The following is a 20,731-nucleotide window of genomic DNA, read 5'->3' as shown; positions in this document are numbered from 1 at the left end:
TCAAACAGGTAGTAGGAGCACTACAGATAAACATTATTTAATCTGTCAATTTATAGCTGCATTGTTGATTTTAAAGTGTTATAAAATGCTAAATTATAATGCATGCAAGCTGTTAAAAGACAATTTTAAAGGACATTGAAGTACAGGTTAAAATGACAAAATAAAATAAATTGTCCGTTAAAATAGAGCTATAATAGAGTGACATCTTGCTGCCTGTTCTCACCTTTCATCGCTTGTTGACAGTGTCTTTATTGAGACAAACCCGCTGCAGCACAGTTAGTGCTTCTACCACTCTCACGACAGCCCAGTGTGCTGCAGGAGTACGGACAGACTGTGTGATGTCTGTAAACATTTGTGTTTGCTCTCAGTGGGATAGAAAGGGAGTGATTTCATTAGCATGGCTCGGAGCTTTGAGGTATGTTTGTGTGCTTTTCTCCAACCCGATGGTATACTACTAAAACCATATGCCCTTAAGTGCGTACCTCAGCCTAATGCATCTGACAGCGCTGCTTTCTCTAATTAAGTTCTCTCCATGTGCAAGCTCATGTGTCTGATGCACATTGTAGCACTCTATCTCACACACACAGATTGTACTTACAACAGGGGCCTTGAAGGAAAATGAACATACTTCAAGTTTGATTATGCTTATAGTGGGGGACCAAGGGGTTTATAAAATGTTGGAGATTTTTTCTTTTCATTAAAATTTGCTGACAGAGGCATAGTCGAGGCGTTAGATGTGACGTGGCATAAGAGGGCTTGTTTTTTGAGCAGGTTCACAAAAGGGGGGAAAGGGTGGGGATGTGAGATAAACAATAGACCAAGACAAGTCAGTTGCAGTGCTCATGTGTGCGTGTTGTGGGAGGGGGTTCATCAGTGTGTGAGGTGGTAAACAGAGGGCAGAGGACATGGAAAAAGAGAAGTGGTGCTGAGGAGATGAGAGTGCCGGCGGTGGCACTGTAAGGACGCATCTCCCCCTCTCCCACCCGTCCGTGGACCCCCACAACTTCCCTGCTTCGCTATGACATCACACTTCGTCGTCCCTCCCAGTCCCGCCTTGTCGGAAGCAATGAGCGGGTGAGTCAGTTGGTTCCGAGGAGCCATGTGATTCAGGGCGACGTTGCTGCAAGTGCAGCAGGATGGGCCGGGGCCCTTCATTCGTTAATCAGACGTCCAAAGAGGAGGGGGTTGGAGAGGGGATGTCTATTTGTATGTGTCTGTGTGTTTTTGCATTGTGTGTAAGCATGTGTGTGTGCGTGTCTGCCTGTGTTTTGTGCTCATATGGCTGAAAAACCCTCGAAACATGGCAGCCATGCAAAGCGTTTTGCCTATCGCCACAAGGCACCTGACACCACGCATGGTAGACCCAGACAGTGTGGCAGGGGCCAAATTGGGCCTGGTGGGAGGGAGAGGAGATGGAGGAGGGATAGGCAGCACTGGATGACAACAGTCTGAGCCATTGTTGAATATGATGTCCTATTCAGGGCTGCAGTTATCCCTCACAGGTGCTCCTTTTGAGTGGATGAGGCTTATGAGGCAGTAGATCTCAGGCCGTCTCTATTCTCAAGCGACCGTTTTTGTTTCAAGACTTCCCCTCCACTTTGTTGAAGCCTCTGTTTTCTCCTCCTCCTCCTCTTTCCTCCTGTGAACATGCCTCCATGTCTCTCCTCCTCTCCTCCCACCGTCCCTCCCCCTTTTCCTATCACCGTGCTCATCATACTCACTCTTTCTCTTTTAGCTTGTTGTCTTGACAGAGAATATGAGCTGACAAACGGGGGCATCCGTTATTGTAGCGCTGCCTAATCTCTGTAATGGCCCCACAGATACAAGACTGGTGGTGAGCAAACACTCACACATATACACACACACACATACACACAACACAAACACACCTCAGCTCACTGGACAAATGTACATGCAAAGCCCTGGGGTCAACAATCATCTCTGTGTTGAGCCTTTGGTACATACTATAACCTCCTCCTCTCACATACATAGACTAGCATTTCCTTTTTTTTCTCGCTGTAGCTCGTTTACACACACGCACACACACGCACACACACGCACACACACACACTACAACTCTGACTATTACTTTAACCTTAAACCAGCTCTTCACCCTTAAATTTAACAAGTGTGAGGGAGGCAGCTGCTCACAAACTGTCGAAACACTCTCGTGTCCGCACAACAAGACAAATGCAAGCCAACACACACACACACACACACACACACACACACACACACACACACACACACACACACACACACACACACACACACACACACACACACACACACACATACATAGACTCACACAGGGGCCCAGCACCCCTCTCCCTGCTCAGTACCAGCTGAGGAGCACCATGGTTTTGTGGGGAGCAGGGGGAGCTCGTTATCCTCATTAATTAATGACAAAAGCGATGTAATTGGCCATCCATAATCCTCCATGCGGAGATGGTGTGACAGGAAGGGCCGGGACCATCCTCTACAGCCAGCGCAACTCATAAACACACACAGAGAAAATGAAGACACATTTCATCCTGTCTTTTTGTGTGTGTGAAAGTGTGTGTGTGTGTGTGTGTGTGTGTGTGTGGCTGGTGATGCATTCGAACAGCGAGCACTGGATTGTAGCTACAAAGTGATACCAGAGGTTGGAGCAGAGGGGGAAAGTGTGACGCTGTATGTTTCCATCACTTTCTACACAAACGAAGAACAATTTAAAGTGTGTCGCTTCGTTCTACTAATTCTCCTCTTGTTGGACTGTTTGAGGCTCCACTGGGCCCGGGCTGGAGCGCCATTCTACAACATGCTGTACACCCCCCACACACACATACACTTCCCACCCACCCCCCCAACCCCCGGATGAAAAGACAAGATTAATGGCACTTCCTGTCGCCGACGATCTTGCACTAGCCTAATTAAAACCATTGGAACATGCGCGTGGCCAAGGATCAGTGGCTTTTAATGAGGAGCTTGTAGGCTGATTTGGGCCTCATTTTCTGCTTAATAAGGCCGGTTTAAAAAGTAATTTTGGAGGGATGTGACTCCTTTAAACCTGCTCATTATCAATGATAGCGCTTCACTTAAGTACTTCAGGAAACGCTGTGTTTAATTAATATTGTGTCGCGCACGTGGATTAGCTGACAGGCCGGAATGGTGGAGTGCAAGCAAGTGAGCAAGGGAGCTAGAATTGATGAAGAACTTTCAAGGGCACTGATTTCATTAAGCAGCTTCATTACAGCCCAAATAACTCTTCATGTCATTTCAATGCTTCAGTCGCTCACACGCGCACACACACACCTACACACACACACACACACACACACACACACACCCACACACACACACACACACACACACACACAGACACACACAGACACACACACACACACACACACACACACACACACCCACACACACACAGACACACACACACACACACACACACACACACACACACACACACACACACACACACACACGATACTCCTGTGCTGAACTGTGAAGGTGCATCAAGGATTTTTTTACATTTTGAGTGAAAATAAGACAATGACGCTACTGCTTCAGGTGATCTCGATGGCACCTTTTCTCCACCTGACAACATTTATTTTTCTGTTTTCTCATTGTGGAGTGCCGCTGCGCAGAATTAACAATGCTGTTTTGTCATTTCATCTGTTGTGTGTTTTTTTTTTCTTTATTCGCTTCTCTTCTTGAAGCTTTTTATTTGAAAGCTCATAAACATAGCTTTTAAGGTCAAGCAGTTTAAGGGCTCGAGAGTGCTGTCACAACTTTCATAGTGCACTTCTGCAACACAGAGGCTACAAAGGCTCTTACGGACTCTTCATCCCATTGTGATAATCTTCTTAGCCCCCGACTCCACTGTTCAATACGTGTAGAGCAGGAAAGAGCTGGACTTGTGGGGCTTTGAGTGTCCTGCAGCTCAGCCTCTGGGATTTTCCTCTCTAGGACCAATTAATACAAACATGCGTCTGAGCACTTTCTCCTATGACACGATGCTCCCTTGTTACACTAGTTTAGTGCACAGAAGTCAGCCAAGTTTTCAGCCGCTATGCAGGTGACTATTTTTAATTAATTTGCTTTACTTTGCTGTGCAAAACATGTTTTGGTTTGTGCATTGTGGGAAAATGAACTTGAGCAAATCAAATGATTTTAGGGGGCAAATAAGGTCAGAACACGCCTGCATGTGATATTCATAAAGAATTTCATGTCCACAAGAAGATATAAATACTAAAGAAACAAGATAAATGTAATAAGATGAGTTTTTAATGGCAGCATAAAAACATGAACAAAAGGAGAAGTCGCTATAATGCCTCGTAACACTGAAAACTTCTTCAACATTTCACAGTATTCAGTCCAACAGTTGTTGAAATATTACACTCTGGACCAAAACAACAGACACAGCAACATTACCGTCCCTACAGCCTCCCTTTACAAGCGTGTTTCAAAATTACAAATGTGTTAAATGTTCAAAAATGTGAGTCTAAAAAGACTATTTCTCCATTACTCTCTTACTATTTACCACTTTTCACTAATTAATCCTTTTCTTGGCCAAATTATAGCAGGATTTTTGTTTTAGATGCAGCATGATAAAGGACACGAAACAGAGTGTTTATATTTCAGTCTGGAATCAGTAGAAGTAAAAGAAGACGGGTGATGGTGAGGGTGAAATCCAGACAAAAACGAGGCGTTACATTTTGGGGAAGAGATAAATTGGAAGTGAAACATGCTCACTCTAATCTCCACAGTGGGGACCTGCTTACATTATTTTCAGCATGTCTTGTTGATAGTATTCACACTGTACAACATCCTATCAGGTAATATCACAGTCTTTGAAGGATTAGTGGGAATAAGAGGGGCTTTTATTCTGTTTTGTGGAAGGGATAATTCCTCTGAAAATTTCTAACATTTTCATACTAATATTGAAATGGATTTGTGTGTGTGTGTGTGTGTGTGTGCGTGTGTGTGTTTCCAGGATGCCACAATAGACAAGAGGGTGATTTTAGTGATTGAAAGAGAGAGACAGAAACAAACAGACACAGATGCTGCATTGTGAAGAGAGGTGGCATTTCAGCAGAAATGTTACATAATAAAGCCGTCTTTCTCTTTCAGTAAAAAAAAATTAAAAAGTGTGACTTTTAGAGACTTTTGATTTTTGTAACCCTCCCAGTGAAGCATTATGAGTGAAGATGTTAGCTTCTGGTTGCTAATGCTAATCCTACAGTGGTTAATACAGGCGCTCGAGATAAGCCACAGCTCCACTACCTTGTTATTCCTTTTTCATAATACAAATAAGAGGATAATAACGCCGGATATGATTGCCGGAGGCCGTTATTGTTCTCCAATTGTGTTTTGGTGCAGGGGGGTCAAACAACAGAAAAACACCTCTTGTTTGTTTCCTCCTGCTGTTTTTGTTTTGCAGATGTGAATATCTGGGAAGAGATGGAATCACATGCGAACCGCACCAAGTCCTGCACTCAAAACATCACCTTGTTAAAAGACAATATTGTTCTCAACTAATGAATCAATTAGCTTATCTAACTGCCAGGCTACTGTCATTCATTATCAATGCTCTGCTAACCTTCCAGTGTTATCTCAGTGGTCCAATTGTCGTCCCTCAGGTCTCCTGTCTCAAGGTTGATCTGTGCGGAGGATGGACAAGAGACAGCTGCCCATCAGTCTCCTGCTACAGTGGGCCATTAGAGCACAGCCTGTGTTTGTGTCTACGTGTTTGTCATTTACAGGTTTAATTAGACAGTGCTGTTAATGGAGGAGATGACTTTGGGGCTGTGGATGAATGACACCCGTGTCGTCTCAGGCTGCCGGGGCTACAATATGTTTCGCTAAGAGTTGAGGAGGGGAGGGAAAGACAGAGAAATATGACACATAAGCGGAGATAAAGAGCAGGGAAAGAGTGAGGGGTGAAAGGAGGGTCATACTGATATTATTTATGAATGGATGGCTCTGTGTGTGTGTGACGATGTGTGCATATACGTGTGTGTGTTTGTTAATGGAGCCCCATACTGTATCGCTGCTGGTCCAGGTCACCTGCCGTTCCCTCTGTTGTGTCAAGGATTATCCCAGGAAGTGAAGTGGAGCAACAGTAATGTGAAGTGTGCCTCTTACAGTAAGCCCGCCCAGGAGTTGCTGACACACACACACACACACACACACACACACACACACACACACACACACACACACACACACACACACACACACACACACACACAATTTTCTGGAAGTAGTTCATCTGTGGCCGATAATATCAGTTTGCGTGTACCATGTTTTAACTACATGTCATGTTTACACAGGATTACAGCAGATCAAACTTTTAAATACTCATGCATTACTGTCCCTCTGTTGATTTCTAACAATTTAATCATTGCAGCAGGAAACACTTAACAGCTGTAGCTCTGTCACTACTAACATTATCTGGTCTTCATTTATATTTTTGGGCGAGGTATTGTTATTGTCTGGATGGTGGCTAAAAATAAAAATGTCAAGATAAAATAAAATGTCTAGATTAAATGTCTGTAAATTGAATTTCATATTGCAGATGGCTGGACTGAGTATTGCCAGGCTGGAACGAATCAAACCTAAAAACAAGAGGACAACTTTTCGTCTGTAATAGATTAGTATTTTTTGCCAAAACATATCAGCAGCTACTTTGGTAATTTAGTCATTCGCAATTTTTAAAGCAAAAATTCTAATCTGTTCTTTGGTCTCTTTATCTTTAATATGCAGAATGAAAATGAGATTTTTCTCTGTTTGTTGTTTTTTGTTGTTGTTTTGTCGTAAATGATGGTAAACTGAACATGGTATCACAATCAGCTGTGGGAAATGAACTGTTTTTGCTCTTAATTTCCAGTTCCACATGTCCATACAGGTGCCTCTGTGCTGCCGTGCTGCACATAAAAAAAAACAAACATGTTTTTCCTCAAAAGACACTGCTCATAAACAAATTAATTTATTACTGCTTGAGAATGAAAACACTAAATATCACTAATCCAATCCCATCAATCATAATCTTTCTTCTATTAATATTGCAAACAATAAAAACTGTGTTTTGTGATCCCAGCGGGGGAATTACACAGGACACATTTATATTATCCCTCTTTAACGCACACACACACACACACACACACACACACACACACACACGCACACACATGCACACCAAAACACACACACACAGAGTCATGTTTCCATCACTTCAGAGGACACTGCATTGACTTACATTCACTTGAATTACTCTAACCATAAGTACTGAGGCCAAACCTTAAATCTTTTAGTAATTTACTTTGTGGGTCCTCACAATGTGGTGATGTAAACAGCTTTATGTCCCCACAACATCAGTAATGCAAGTAAATGCGCACGCACACACACCCACACTCACATATATTTGTGATGTTCCTTATAAGGTGAACATTGGATTTCTGGTAATGTCCCGGCTCCATTTTCATTTTAATCACGACAATGGGATCAGACAAGCTAGTGGGGCCGGCTTGGCCTGGCTTGGTTGATTGTTCTGATTGAGTTTTCTTTGTTTGGCAGATATGTAATACAGCCTGCTTAAGAGGATTTGATAAAGGGAAGGAGGTTATTGTGCGATTTAATCATGTTCACTGAGGTGAACCTGCACTTATCCACTTCCTGACCGGCAGAAAAGTGGTCTTAATATCTCAGCACAGACGGGGACAAGTTTGTTGGTATTACCAGCATTCTGCTGCTGTGCCACAAAGCGTTGCAGTGCACGGTTTAGGAGAGGATATGTTTGTGCCATTTTCACATTGTTCTTGAGTAATGAGTGATGTAATATTCATTTCTTTAGGGGAGTGCACTGGATTGTGTGGGACTGGAGGTGGGTGCAAAGGGCTAGATTTGTTTTGACAGAAATAAACAAAAATGGATTAGTCATGATATGGGTTTTGAAAATTTAAATAGGTGAAGCTGGCAGTGTTCTGCAGTTTTCTCATGAACATGAAATTCAATGAACAGACAAAACGACAAGGTATCAATCTGTGCGTTAATGTTTGAAGTCCCTATCATGTATGCAACATGCACACCCAAAAACTATCAATCCAAACAAAGATTTAAATGTTAAAAATGGGCCACTAATAAATAGTTGCATTATTTTTTAAAGATAAATAGTGCATTTGTGGGGGATATTTCAAGCTGCAGATGGTTTGGAGGTGAATATTTACAGCAGCAGTGTATGTGGGACTGGCTCATTGTAACCTACAATGCCTATGTCCATTATAATGAGAGAACATGCCACCCAGTGCAGTGGTGCCGCTTACTTTTAATTGTTTTTGACAATAATGTAGAGTTATGGCCCAGGCTTTGGTGACACATTCAATGCTCGTCAGCTGGATTCAAATGGGATTTGTTGCAATAAGAAAACGTTTAAATTTCCTCAGCGCTTTATAGTTTTGTCATCACAGATGCAAGAGAAAGTGTTGAAGATTGTATGGGTAGGATTTGGTGTTTTGGGGGGACCTTTAACATTTTAATTTGACCCAGGATGTTAGCAGAGATGGATTAGTCAGAGGATCCCTAGACAGATAATAGACAGATTATGGTTAAGCAAATGTCACAAGGATAAACTGTGTCATGAACAATACACAAAAGATGAAATTATCGTAAATGCTTTCCGACATATAAGGGGTTTTTTGAGGTGAGCTAAATAGGCTACGTGTGTATGCTTGTACACGTGTACAGTCTTTGCTATTTCTATTGTAATTGGGGATTAATACCAACTAAAATCTTACCAAGTGCAAACAACATACAGTATATTATTCTAAAAGCATTTTTCTGTTTAAGTTATTTGTCAAACCTATCATATTCCCATAAAAGTCAAATGTGACACCAATGTGTTCCTGTAAAACCAATGCTCTAAATATGTCCATAAGGGATCCCTGATATCTAACTGGTCTTGCCGTCTGCCATCAGGAGGATTATCGAGGTGAAAGGTAGGGGGGGTTGATCCCCTTCTCCTAATGTTCACTCTCCCTCTCACATTTTCACTCCGTGCTTCTCATTAACATCAGTAAGAATAATCATCACAGGATAATCATCTCAAAAAGGCAAATTGATCTACAGTAACTGTAGTAACAAAATAAAGCAAACTTGATCTAGTGTGCTCCTGTATGTGTGTGTGAAAGAGAGAGAGTTTTAAGCCCGGCATTAGCTTTGCTCAGTTTGTGGGTTTTCCTCCATCAGCAGCAGTATTATTTACATGAGTCTCAGCGGGGAGCCTGCTCCTGCTCCAACGCATCAGCTGGTTGCTCTGTGGTATTTTGACATGACAGTTTCATCTAGATTGAGAGAAACAAGACACCAACATGCACATTCCTACATCTGCTACTACATAGGACATAACAAAATGTGTCTTCTTTTTTTTTTTTTTTTTTTTTTTTTTACAATTTGACACAAACACACAATTTCAAGAGAGATCAATTGGTTTAGTTGGGTCTGGATTTCCTAGACCTGGGCATTACGTTATTAATATAAATTTTTTAACAGTGCACCATTAATTACTTAATCCTCTTATGGCTCCTCCAATGCTCTGAAAAACAGGGTCATTTAATGTGTGTGTGTGTGTGTGTGTGTGTGTGTGTGTGTGTCTGTATTTACTGTATGTGCTTTGCTTGCACTGAATGTCATGTGAAAATCTACTGCATGTGTGTGTATGTGTGTGTGTGAGTCTAACATGTCCCGATGGTACCCCACCCAAACACACCGCAGCTCCATGACCTCTACAAACATTAGGACTCAGCTCCTCCCTCTACGTCCCATCAACCCCTTTACAAACCCTCAACCAGGCCCATCACATCATAAGGATAAGCATTTATGTCTATGTACAGTATTTATTACAGCAGCCACAACTAAAAGAGCATCTTTAAACCTGATTGTTTCTATTTTTTTCACTAAAATCTCTCTTTCTCTGCATATTTCTGACATGCTTCATGGAATCACGTCTTTTCTTTGCTACACATAACATAAAACATTTTTTGTGTATATATCTGCAAAAGTCTTTCACCAAACTTCCTCTAAAATGTCTCAGGCTTCTCCTATCTGACAGCATTCAGGCCTACTGGCTGTACAGAGGCTTTGTGGCTGACTTTGCTGGCTGGTTGAGTGTGACTGGTTGGCTTAGCGTCAGCTGTTGGCCCAGCCAGGCTCAGCTCAGATTGCTCCAGATTAGGAGATGGGGCACTCTGAGAGCAACTATGATCCATATTAAAGCTGCATAAAATGAAAATTGCAAAGATTTAGAGGCGGATCATAGGCCACAGAGAATTTAATCACAACCTGGCAGTGTGTGCGCGTGTGTGTGTGTGTGTGTATGACTGGGTGTGTGTATGCATGCATGTAAGTGTATGTGCAACTCTCTGCATAATACAGAGTGCATAGTGACATGAGGATTATTGATGTAGGCTGTATTTACTTATCAGCCCAGTGTTCAGAGATGTATCACAAATGTTTGATCTGAGCTGCAGTTTTGCCTCTATTGTGACTCCTCGACAGCCTGCTGATGCATGAAACGAGCAGGGTTTTCTACGTTTTTAAACTTTGGAGACAAATGTGTTCGTAGACAAAAAAGAAAAAAAAAGGAGAGAGAAAGAAGTCTTGGATTTGTTCTGTGTTGGTGTTTGAGTGGGCGATAGTGTGTGTGTGTGTGTGTGTGTGTTTGAGCACAGCCAGGGATCATACTGTTCCGGTGTCCTCAACACTTGTAATCTCCCTAAAGCTTTAAATACTGTTACTGTGTGTTCAAATTGTGGTCGAGTAATAGATAGCTGCACAGAGGTCCAAAATTCAGTTATGATATTTAAACTACATTTCTTTTAGTGTTTTTTTTTCTTTTTGCCTCCCTATACTTTAAAACTACTAATGGGATGTTACATAACTCAACACTAACTCTCACACTATATAGTACATATATGCATACAGTTGTACAGCAGATGTGAGACTCAACTAATGGCCGATTTTAGATAAGTAAGACAGAAAAGATGAAAAAACCTTTATAATGTATCTGCATTGGTGGAAAGTAAAAAAGTTTAGGGGTCTTTGTATATGACTTGAGCATTTCAATTAATAGCCACTTCATACTTGTAATTTATTGCATGTTACAGTCACAATATAACATTATAAAATGATTTAAGAAAATTACAGCTTTAGTAACTATTTCAGTTTCAAACACACAAACAACATCAGTTCAATGAATATGACAATTTGTAACAGCATAAAGCACTGTTGAAACTGGTTCTTCAACTTGCTACAATAATTAATTTCTTTTTCTTCTCATAGCTTGACTAATTACAATTCAGCATTATAATGAAAAAAGGCCATTTTGCACAATTGTTACTATTTCCTTGCATACTTTATGATGAGCCCATTTTACTGATAATATTTGTGCACTTTTACTTTCAGCTGCACACAATCTCATCGCTACTCAAGGAAAAGATTTGTATTTTCCCACCACCGTGTTGGTATATATACCACTTGCTCTTAAGGAGGTGGTTTGTGTTCATTTTTAAAACATTTGCATTCCTTTATAGTGTTCTGTGAATATTTTTGTGCATGTGTGTTTGTCAAGAGCATATGAGTGTGCAGCTACGGGCTACGCTTGGAAAAACCTGACAGAATTTAAAACTCATGCCCTATTTGTGCTCACCTGTATCTGCATTGCACATACAATATTGGCTACATGAATTGAATTTAAATTGTTTTTTATTGTCTCTTTCTTCATGCAGGTTTTGTTCATGTCTCTCTTCTGTTAGCTGTTCCCTCCTTCCTTTCTTCCTCCCTCCTTTTTTCTTCATCTTCATATTTCCAAATCCCTCTCCAAGAGCACATTGTGTGCGTACGAGTGTGTGTGTATGTGTGTGTGTTTGTGTGTGTCTGTGTGCGTCTGCATGGTTGTCATACACACAAATGTGCACACACGCACAGGCACAGAACGCAGACTTAGATCGAGCAGATGGTGACCGTATTCATTTTTTCCCCGATTAACATTAACCATTCATTATAGACAGCAGACTAAGCCAATCCCACATCCGCCCCCATGCAACACACACACACACACACACACACGCACACACACACACACACACACACACACACACACACACACACACACGCACACAGCCACACACGCACATGTATAATGTCCAATAATTTTGCCATTAGCTCAGTGATGGTCCCAAAATCTTGCGTGCCCCTCAGTCAGTGTTGATACTCTCTCCTTCCAGACGGTCCCAGCTCTGCTCTGACTCAATCTGTTGACATTTCTGATTCCGTCCCCATGACTCAAATTTCTCCTCCTTCACTTCAGCAACCCGCAACAGGAATGAGGAGCATCTGACGATTCCCTCTGCCTCCCCTTTCCATCCAATCCATCTCTTTTTTTTTTTTCTTTGTTCCTTCCACTTTCACTGTCTGGCTTCTTCTGGCAACTTCCCCACAAGTAAGAGACACAATCACACAACCGTTCTGCCTTCTTCCTTTGTTTCTCTTTCTGCCTCATACCCAACCTCTCTTCATTTTTATGTCTCTCTCTGAAATAAAATAGAACAAAAGTAAAACCTGTTAGGGGAGTAAATCAGATTTAATCTCTGGCCTGAAGAAAAGATGAACATTAATCCACATCTGTCCATACAAATGTTTACCGCTCATATTTCAGACCTCATTAGGCTCTGCTGTTAAGCTGCATGGTTATGAACATGCATTCTGCAAGAAAAAATAACAAAGGAAAAGAGAAGCAGAATGACTAATATGTGTATAAAAATGTATTTCTGTGTGCACATTTGCCTCCTGCGTGCTTCCCCTGTAGTGGAAGCCATCTGAAAAGGTTTTGGCCCTCTGCCGCTCTGTGTAGTCTGAAGGGTGCAGAGGCAGAGAACTCTCACTTAAACTAATGAGAGTTTTAGCTGCAGTCGGAGAGCAGTGTGAGTTAGTGTTCCTCAGCCACCCGCTGGACATCAATCGCCCTGAAAGGCCCGAAGGCTTGAAGGCTTTACTCGGTTCCCTTTGCAAAACTGCACCCATCGCTGCCCTTTACACACACACACATGCTCACAGAGTCAGGTCCACATTCACAGACATAGTCAAGGCATCCTGAGGAGCCTGAACCTTTTGTGGTCTATACGAGCAGGAGTGCATCATCACAGTCTGCATCAAAGCTCTTAGGATACACAGCTCAGCTCTCGCTACACGCAAGAAGCGGACACAACTGCACAAAGAGTTGTAAAAATACAAACTTAAAGGTACCCACCACTAATGGTACTATGGTGTAATGATTTAAAGAAGAGATTTTTCAGTTTTTCTTCCATCGTGCCTATAAGCAAGCGTACGAATGAAACAAAATATGTTGCTGCCACTTATTTTAGCTAGTCTGCTGATCAACATTTTGCAGTAATGCACAAAGACGCATGGTAAAGACCGGGAAAAGTGCAATCTAGCAAACATGGATGCGAACAAAGCCTTATTTAAAACAATCATAATATCTGCTTTGTATGTTTTATTGAGAAGGAAACACGTTGGATGGACAAGCACAGTGCATTTAACTGAATGTAAACATAACTTATTTTACCATCACCTAATGATGACTTGCTGTGTTGAGAATGTCAATAAAGCATTGAGTTAATTTCATTAACTCATTAAAACTAGCGTCAACTAAACTGGAATTTTTTTTTCTTTATCAACACCCTGTTGGATTTTCTTTTGTTTGAAAATTAATTTGAGTAACTTCTGCAAAGTTCAAGCAATGTTTTCAGTGGAAAGCTGTTATTTTTAAGCTCCCAAAATGTGCAGGATAAAGGCAGGATAAAGTTCTCAGACATTCTTTTGAAAACATTAACTAACTAACAAACTAATGCTGCATTGCATCTGTTGTTGTTGTGTAACATTTTCTGAATGTTTAATGGACGAATGTTTTAAAATGTGTTACTTCAACAACAACCCTAGAATATTGCAGGCAAAATGTTTTAACTGGTAGTATATGGCATTACAGGAACATTTTATACATAACATTCTGTCATCTGAGGCCTCTATAACATATTGAAAACATTTTTTGAATGGTGGTTTGAGTTTTTATTTTGTTATCATGTAACATATTCTCACGGCATTCTCCAAAAATCCTCTGAATGTTGCAATTAAAACATTAACTTTTAACCTTATAGGAACATATATAGCCTCAAAACATTATTTGAACATTAGATTCTAGTATTTTTTTTAAAAAATATCATTAGAACTTGTAGGTAATGTTGTGGGAACATTTTCTGTAGGCTGGGAAGTGCTTTTTATTGCACAGCTTTGCTATTAGATTGTGTTACATTGTGCCTTTGTTAAGGTGTCAACCATATGTACATAATAAAATTATTCCCTTTCTAACATAAAACAAAAGGACATTCTCTAACGTTTGCTTTATTTGGAGAGGTATAAGATTCAGGTTGTAAAAATGTTTTTTATTCCACTCCATTTGCTATATCCAAACAAAGGACATGAGCCTTCTGATGACTGAAGTTTAAGTTTAAATAACCTGTGAAAAGCAGTGGAAATTTATCAGAAGAGATGCAATGAGATATCACATGTTTGCCTGTTGACTACAGGTGTGCCGGCATACATTGGATTGTGCCCACTGCTATTCAGTTTGTCCGGCGTGCCTACATTTTTTTTTTGCAAATACAACCCCTGCCCTGGAAATACTGTTGCACCCACACAACAAAATACATTAACACCACTCCTCTTCCTCCTTTTGTCTCCTCTCCGTCCAGCTCCTCTTGTGTCAGTCATCCCGGTGCCCTAAAACTGTCCTAAATGACTTAATCTACAGGGCGACAGGGCTCCAGAGAGGCTGGTGAGTGACGACAGTCTCTGTGTGCTGTAAGGGGATTGCTGTAATTACTGGGATCTGTGCACCGTATTTATCTTTTCAAGGGACGGGTGATCCTGCCATAAAAAGCCCAACATTTGGCAGTTAACTAATGCACACCATTAGATTGATTGTGCTGGATTTGTGTTTGTATGTGTGTGTGTGTGTGTGTGTGTGTGTGTGTGTGTGTGTGTGTGTCCCATATTTTCCTACTGCTGTCATGCTCTGTGATGTGTGTTAAATAATGCTTGGTTGTTCTCTGTAATCCTGATTAAATGGGGGTTAATGTGTGTCTGTTCAACTTTTTCACAGACTCTTCAACCGTGACCTTCTACAACGAAACAGTTTGCATAAATGAGGCATAATTAGACAGAGGGAGATGTGGCAAAGACAAAGCAGAGGTACAAGGATCAGGTAACACAAATGGCCCTGTCTGTGGTGCGTTCTTGATGTCTCACTGTGTGGCATCGAAAGAGAGCGACATTTCGTTGCTAAATAAATAAAAACCATTGTCTGATATGCTCTTTTCTTGAACATAAACCTCAGCAGCTTTCAGAATGTGACATTAGGAGTAAAATAAAAGAGAGAAAATAATGAAAGAAAATGAAATTATCACTCTCCTTGGATGTGGCAGAGAAACAAACAGATTGACCACGCTCTTCTTTCCAAAATCCTCCCCCGTGCAAGCAACATGTTCCTCACGTCCATCTTGGCTGTTTTTTTTCTTTTTTTTTCCTTCAGATATTTGGTGTCAGTGTGTGTGTGTGTGTGTGTGTGTGTGTGTCTGCCTGTGTGTGTGTGTACGTGTAAATGCGTGCATGGGTTTGTGTGTGCGGGTTGTGAAGACGGAGGCTGCACCAGGCTGTCCAGCCTACACACAAACCGTCCCGTCGTTAAATCACCTTACTGTTCCATCCACCATCCACTGCCCTGAGCATGTTTTTCCTTTGATGTGTGTTTTGGTTGAAATGAAAGACACACGGGGAGAGGAGAGCGAAAATAAAAATGCAGGGGTATTGAGAGAGGATGCATAAACACTGGATGTCAAAGTAGCTTAAGACTGTGCTCTCTTTGCATTAATAAAACTAACTTTGGCCATCTTTGCCACTTTAAGCTCTCCTGCTCACACACACTCTCTGTCATTTAATCTCTCTTCTCCGTCCCCTTTCTCCCACTTGTTCCTTATTAATTTTTATGTTTCTGACCTCAGAAACGGGCATGAGTACACAGATATATTACAGTAATTATCTAATTTTACAGGGCCATTAAATGTCACAGAAATCCAGAGTTATGGCATTAATACAATAAAGAGGTTTTGGGCCAGAGGGATGATAACTTACTACCGGGCCAGTCTGTAACAAACTGTCTGCTATGGATTTTTGCCAGTTTTATTCTAGCAACATCGTCAGTGTCTTTCATAGTTAACAACACTGCATACATTACACCACAAATGTATTAATATTAGGTTAAAATGTGTAAAATGTGTCATGATAGGTATATTTCATGATACAGGCCAGAATCAAATTACAAAAGTCTAATGTAAAGATGTTTGTTAAAATGTACTTGCGATTTTTCAAACCTGTTTTACCTTTAGTTGAATAGTCTGAGCATGATGGCCAAAGCATACACTTCATATCGTCATATCTCTACTCAGACAACTATGTTTTTCAGTAAACTTCAGAATTACAAAATCTTATATTTAGATTCTCCTCATTTTCCCGGATTCTGGCCGGCAATAGTGTTATTTACTGTGGCTCTGACTGAGGCACATTTGGGAGCAGTTCAAATTCAAAGCTGTGCCAATCTACTCGTTCCTTTTTTTGTCTTTTTTTTCACCCCCCCTTCCTCCATCTCCCTCTATTTCTCTCACTCACTTTTCCTCTCATTTCTATGAACCTCTGTCCCAGTAGATGGAGATGTGAAATATTTAAACACACTTTGTTGTTTGGGGACAATGCACTTCAGCAGATGGGCCATCGCTGCACAGACCCCAATGTATGCAAATCTCCATACAAAGCAACCCAGGATGTTTTCAATATAACACAAGTGCCTCAGGCCTTGTTTTAATCCCTCTTTACCCGCAGCCAATGCACTGTTTCATCCAGTCAAACGCCTTAAGCGCTATGTCAACTTGGACATCTGGCCACATAACTGAACCAAAAAAAAGTGTGCATGTGTGTTAGGAAGAGAGCATGTTTACGGAGGGTTAGACAGAGGGATAACGGTGACACAGTGCGTGCTAGTGTGCTAAAATATCTAGAAATAAAAAGATCAGCGGCATTATTATTGACAGAGTACATGGGAGGACCAGTCAGTGTGCTTTCTGAGGTGGATTCTTCACCCTCCACACCAGGGGAAACAGGTGCCAGTGTTGCTTTCTTCATTGTCTCTTAACTTGTTTTGCTGTTTTCTCACTTGTTTTTCTCACCCCCACCCTCTAGGAATAAGGCAGCCACAAGCACACGCTGAAGCACACACATGCAAATGTGTGCACAGATGCACCAACACACACACTTAAGTACACAAATGTGGCGCGGCAACACACGCGTGCTGCCTGCAGACTTTCTGGTCAGAACACTGATTTCTGTCGTTGTGACATCTGAAGGGTGCTACAGCACAGCCAGACACCTGGATACACATGGCATCCTTCACTACTGTGTGTCAAAGTCCGCATGCGTGTGTGTGTGTGTGTGTGTGTTAGAGAGGGTTTTGTGTGCAGGCTAGGTGTGCGTTAGGTGTGGGGGAAGGTGCCATAGAAGGCAACATATCCTCAGGGGTAACTCATGAGCTTTTCCTGGATGGACCACAAGTTCAGATGCTTGTGGCAATGTTTCATGTCCTCATTGACCTACATGATAGAGAATACACATGGACACGTATGTGCTACATACGTACACGCAAACCTACATGTGTATACTGTGAGATTCATGGATCCACATGGGAGAAGAAAGTCATATTTGATCATGTTTATCCTTGTCACTGTTTATTAGCCATAATGTCTAAATAAAGTTATCTAAACTCGCAGAAAGGGAAGATAAAATGTGCAAAAGACTGCAGTTTACAACAACTGCATGCAATCGATAAACAATAGCTTTTAAAATAATTAACATCCATGTAAAATATTTGTCCTAAGACTATTTTTTGTGTGTCAGTGGTCACTGTTGATTAAACATGTCGAAACAAAATTTTAAAAATGGACATTTTCAACCATCTTACATTAAAATGCTTTTAAAATCAGAACTCAGCTGATCGAAATGTATTTGCTGCTTGTTTTCTTGCATAAGAAGCTCTAACATCTAATTCATCTTTTAAATAGTTACATTAAACATTGTACCTGCACTTTATAATTTACAGGTGAATAAAACCACACAGATAAAATTATAACATCATACAGCCCTCACATGACGAGAAATATGGATGCAAAATATGCCTTTCTGCACTCGGATATGCAACATATCTGCTGGTTTTTATCAAATTGTGTTCAGTGAGTAACCACTATATATTGGAGCTCTGTAAGCATATTCCTTTTGCACTTTGTTTGTAGCTGGCATGAGAGAGACTGCCCGCAGCTTGTGTGATGGTCTGTGGATGTGTGTGGATGTGGGGGGGCTTGTGTGTGTGCATGTGTACTTAAACCTCAGGCCATGAAAGCGTGTGTGTGTGTGTGTGTGTGCACCTCACCGTGTGTATGTGGTTGCATGTGTACGGATCAGTGTGTGTGTGTGTGTGTGTGTGTGTGTGTGTGTGTGTGCCTGCCTGTGTGTGTGTGTGTGTGTGTGTGTGTGTGCCTGCCTGTGTGTGTGTGTGTGTGTGTGTGTGTGTGTGTGTGTGTGTGTGTGTGTGTGTGTGTGTGTGCAAGAGGGAAGAAAGAGTAGGTGAGTGCAGAAGACAAACCTGTCAGTTTCACAGCTGGTTTCACTGGCTGCAGGGCTCAGGCCGGAGCAGGGTGACACTCGGCATCACAGCACCACAGCACAGGGCCTGGGGTAAACACACCATCATATACTGTAGGCAGACACACACAAATACCCTGGTTGGTTGCCCTCACCCATAAGACCAGGAGACCAGTGAAACACACCACCTGGGCAAGTCATTATATCTTGTCAAAGATTTTTTTTTTCCTCCTTCCTCTTTTTGGCTCGATGAAGGTGTGAACAACATCACAGACCAGATTGCCTGGCAATGGACTGACCATCATGTTGTAAGGAAGGGGCGGGGGAGGTTGAGAGGAACGCACAGTGAGAGAAATAACAAGAGAAAAGTATAACGTAAGATGAGCATGGATGTCTTTTTACTCGTCTTGCCGAGCGAAGGAGTTACGAGCCGGCCTGTCCTCCCGCATCATGAGCCGCGGCTGCTCGTTTGCAACTATCATGGTCGCTCTTGATGCATTATTGGTGATAGAAGTTGACAAGGACTATTAGCTGGATGGTCCCTTCCTGCGTCAAGAAGAGATGGTGTTTCCATCCTTTGGTCTCATTTCAGGAGTCGTTTCATAGTGTGTTCCCTAGCGCAGTGGACTGGGGAAAAGAGCCTAAGGCGGTCCCCCCTACCCCTGCCCCTGCCCCTCACCCTCCCCGCATCCTCCACCATCACACATTTCCATCTCCAGTAAGATGGAAGTGATGGCAATTTCTTCAGGGTATTAGGAGTATGTTGGCCCCCTTTTTCTTTTTTCTTCTTCTTTTTTTAGTTCTCATAACAAGTACAGTTTACAAGCAAAAAGCACATCACGTGGCAAGATAAAAAGACATTTTTAGCACTGAGGTTAGGAGACACATTGGTCTGCAATGTGTTAAAGTGATAATTATCATTCTGTACAGAGCAGATGAGCAGCAGAGCACAGGTACGTTCAGGAAAATAAACAAGCGCATTGTGAATTCTGTTGACATTTTAGGGAAGAAGACCCAAAGTGAGTCAATTATAAAAATAAAGTAAACATGTTGACAGGAGAAATGAAACTGTGTTTTGACTGCCGCTGTCATGGGAGGTTCCCCTGTCTAAAATTTACACAGTAAACGATTATGCCTCAGTGATTCTGCCCTGGAAATGTGTGTGTTAAGTGTGTGTGTGTCACTCTGTGTTTGAATGTGTGCACCCAGCGATCAACTTCTGCTAAATACTAATTACTGAATACTTAGTACGGATGCCCTTTCTATTGGGTCCCTTTAGTATAAACATTCATTATGGCTCTTTTTCTCCTTTGTAGCTCCATCATCATTATTCCACCGCATCCCCCGAGGAGCGAGACAGAGCCGAGGCCGGTGCCGGGGCCGGACCAGGCTGGGGGAGAAAACACTGTAGAACCAGAGCACCAGGACCTGGGAATGCACACAAGTGATATTTGTGCGAGGAGATCAAAAAACGTTTACCTTTAGATGTTTCCCTGATATGAATATTCAACATCCTTATTGAAATCTAATTTGGGTCTCCTTGTCTCAGGGGTCTTTTCATCAGTGCCTGTTGCCTGAGGCCACTGCTGATTGACAGCCAAACTTTAGTAAAGAGCAAGCAGGAAAAAAGGGGAGATCTGGTGGTGTTGGAGATGTGAGCGGTGTGAAGCTGGGGAGAGCTGGAACAGATGAGTGGAGGGGTACTGGGGGGAGGCGGGGGTGGGTGAGAGGGTGACGGGGGTGGGGTATTTAACCTCCTCGTGCATGCACAAACAGAATGCTGCACGGTATTAGCAACTGACAGGGAATATAATGAGCTAAACAGAACTATTCGACACCGTTTTATCCTCCAGGTGTTATGTATCTCTTAGCCTTGTTGCTAACATACATTTACTAGTTTGTTTGCAAGGGAAAATCATTTGAATATTGTTTTATTTTCAAAAAA

At 41.8% G+C, this 20,731-nt stretch overlaps 1 long non-coding RNA gene across 1 annotated transcript in view; it reads left to right on the top strand.

Moving 5' to 3' along the window:
* LOC129349568 (uncharacterized) overlaps nt 1-20,454 on the top strand; it is a 72,463-nt gene extending 52,009 nt beyond the window's left edge. The window contains exons 6-8 of the long non-coding RNA XR_008602623.1: nt 14,796-14,878; nt 15,206-15,307; nt 20,103-20,454. This is a non-coding gene — a long non-coding RNA (uncharacterized LOC129349568). The remainder of the gene's footprint in view (nt 1-14,795; nt 14,879-15,205; nt 15,308-20,102) is intronic.
* The last annotated feature ends 277 nt before the right edge of the window (nt 20,455-20,731 follow it).

This window comes from Amphiprion ocellaris, chromosome 8, assembly GCF_022539595.1.
Source record: "Amphiprion ocellaris isolate individual 3 ecotype Okinawa chromosome 8, ASM2253959v1, whole genome shotgun sequence".
NCBI lineage: Eukaryota > Metazoa > Chordata > Actinopteri > Pomacentridae > Amphiprion > Amphiprion ocellaris.
The sequence above is the reverse complement of the archived record's forward strand: the minus strand, read 5'-3'. Positions and strand labels throughout refer to the sequence as shown.